The following is a 3,390-nucleotide window of genomic DNA, read 5'->3' as shown; positions in this document are numbered from 1 at the left end:
CAGATCTAGTATCGATCAACCATAACTACAACAATAGCCACGTATACATACAATTCATGTTTCCATTCATCTGAAAAATTGAATAATTTTATATTTTGGCGTTACTGGATTGCTTTGATAAACATATCATTATCCTTATTAACATCACAAAGATTTGATAAAAATGTAGTTGAATAAGTAGGAGAAGTAACACTAACAATAAGTTAAATTGAATTTGTTATCTCAATTGTCAGCTGCCTAAAAGTTATTTGTTTACTATTAATAAAGTTAATAATAAAGTATTAAGGCAAAATAAACATAAACCCGATGTTCAATATAACTTTACTTTTTTTTTCCATTATACAATTTATTATATATTCACCTAACTAGATCATCTAAAATATCTGGCTTATAATTGAAGCGCAAAAATAATCTAATATAAATTTTTTTCGTTAATTATTCTGCCATTGTTATTTCACTATTTACATCAATTATTTAAATTTTATGAATTTTCCATGTTTAAGGTCGCGTAAGAGTTATGTTATCAGAGATCGATGTAGTCTTGAACTTTTATGTTACATACCGACGAAACAGATATGTCGTTGGATTTAAACAATCGATGACATTCGATGACCTTGTAATCTCGAAAAATATGACTTTGAATAAATTTTTCTTTTCTATCAACATCGTTTATTTTTGACACTCGAATTATGTAGAACTATATACAGTGAATCACGCGATATACCAATTTAAAATAATTCATAAAATATATACATATTCATCCAGTAATATAATTGGTTTTATATTATTTTGTATTTCTGTGAACAATTGTGAGAGGAGTCTTTATTTGGATGACGTCACCTTGCATCGGGATCTATGCTTGCTTCGAAGGACCATCAATATCCATTTTCGAAGCAGGACTGAGTGACGCAATGGGTCGTCATAGGGCCTATAAGAACCTTGCTGAAGGGTTCGAGGGAACACACACTCTTCCGACAGTCAACCGTCTGCATCACGCATCGCACAAGACTCAAGCGTCCGCACACTTGTACCGCAAGAGAATAAAATATAATCAATGTTTAACCCTTTGACTGCTGAATACTCTCAGCCGAAACGCTTCGCGTCAACGGCGTGCAGCCGCCAATAGCTATCGTTGGGGACTGAATACGAATTTAAGATATAGTGAACAACTGACGAAATAAACGAGATTTCATTTATTCTTGTTGATAAGCAACAAGGTATGTTGTTTCTGAGAGTGTTGCACGGATACGATAAAATAATTTTTGGACAAATACAGTAAGACAGCAGTAAATGATCGAAGCCATCGCCGAGCGCACATGTGCACCCATAGTCTATATCGACGGCTTGTACTAGGCGCATATATGCGCCCATAGTAGACAAAAGGTTAAAGTTAAATCTCTATAAATCCGAATCTTTACCACACAATCTTATTGACTGAGTATTTAAATCAAATATAAATTTATTTGAAATTAACTATTGAATAAGTGTTGAAAAATAAGATTAGTCGTAGACAAAAATCAGTCTAGAATATAAGATAGGAATAAATAGTTCATAAGATCTAAATTCCTAGAACGAATGTTTATATAAACATTCGACAAAAATTGGGGGTTTAGGTGAACCGCGTCACGTACCCTCTCGACACTTTTTCAGGAGTCGGCCAGTCTCTCAAAAGAAACACTCAAAGAAATATTTTTTTTCTTGAGTAACAAATTACTTTCTTGAGTAATAAAAGACTTTAACAGAGAATATATGTGGGATTGGAATAAGTACGGCCCTGGAAGAATGTCAAGTGTGTCTGGGCTTAGAATGAAAGTGACCATGTGCGCGAGGATCGATTGCAATGAATGTTTATGCTAGAGTGAAAGATTAGAGATGCGTGCAGAGTGATTGAAGTACCGGGCACACCGAGGTTGCGTGTAAAAGAAGTATGATTGCAAAGGAAAGCCTGGTTATGGAAAAGGACAGAGTGAATGCTTAAATAAGGGTGCAAGGGTGCGGGCAGCAGCAGTCCTTCACGGTCCTCAAGATAGTGTCTAAGTAAAAGTCAAGCGTACCCGTAGCGGGTCTCTAGTTTCGTAGCCGATAATATAAGTATAAGTTTATTGTATTTGAGGAGGTAGTAAAGCAATATTACTTTAGCCCATTCACTCACTCCGATCCTACATATATATATAGTAATTATTTTACAATTCGAACCCATAATCCCAATAATAACCGAATAAGTCGAAAAAACATAACATCTGAATGAATTGTAACTCTACATAAGTGTATATGTGCCTTAACTTACTAATAGAAAATTCAAAAGGTTCCGGCTTTTACGATTATCGCTAATAAAGCTCTTCCTTCGTTGTGGACAATTTGAACACGTATTGATAGTCACTCTATCCCCGTAGGTAATCTGAATCAGCGTTGGTAGCGCGTCACTTCACCCCCGTGGGAAACATGAACACGCGTTAATAGCACGTCACTCCGCCCCCATGAGCAATCTGAATACGTATCTAATTGTAAGACATGTCTCCAGCACGAACCGAATTCACCACGTTTAACGCACTATTCAAGTAATCACAGAAATGAAAATAGCACCTGCACTGCACTTTGTTGGCAATAGGTTTTAAGTTTAGGTACTGGCTTACCTGGGACGTTCATTTTGCAGTACGATGAACTGTGGCTAACCGCATCGAACGATTCACAGCGAAATTTAGCATATAACTTCTACTAACGAATAATGTAGCATAAATGTCTATCACTGGTGACTATGTTTGAAATAACTCAAGGGGAAAGGGGAATCGAGAGTGGTAGTACAAGGAAAGAACAGCGTTGCATATGTAACAACTTATCTTTGGGTAAACGAATCTTCAAATGCAGTAGATACAAGGGCCCGACACGATGAGGGAGGTTTGTCTCGCTTGTGCTGAGTCCTTGATAACGCCAATCTCGTTGAGCCTTTAGCGTTGACGATAGATAACGACAGTAGGGGCACTTCCCCCAAACTTTTCATTACTGTCTTCATTAGTAGTATTATGCGTGACTGAAAAGAAGTCATCTGAGAAACTTCTGAATCTGAGAATCCTCGCCAACCCAACCATTCCAACATCGTGGCAGAAGTAGAGTAAAGCGTTTCCCTATTGATCCCTTCCTATTATCCCAGTCATAGAATACCATGTGACGAAGAAAGCGAACGAAGCAACGAGACAAAGTGAGACAGACGCAAGAAATAGATGCAAGAGCGTAGATTCATCCCAAAAGCATATTAACTTCAGATTCTTCTGATGAGCACATAATTATTTGCAATTACTAATTACTAATTAGCATCTTGATTAACTTTTCATTGCATTATGCAGTAAACATGCTGAACTATACACATATTTTTTATATTTATGTTGTATCGTA

The sequence above is a fragment of the Eufriesea mexicana genome, unplaced genomic scaffold, assembly GCF_001483705.2.
Source record: "Eufriesea mexicana isolate 0111107269 unplaced genomic scaffold, ASM148370v2 scaffold2827, whole genome shotgun sequence".
Lineage (NCBI taxonomy): Eukaryota > Metazoa > Arthropoda > Insecta > Hymenoptera > Apidae > Eufriesea > Eufriesea mexicana.
This window is presented reverse-complemented; position numbering follows the sequence as displayed.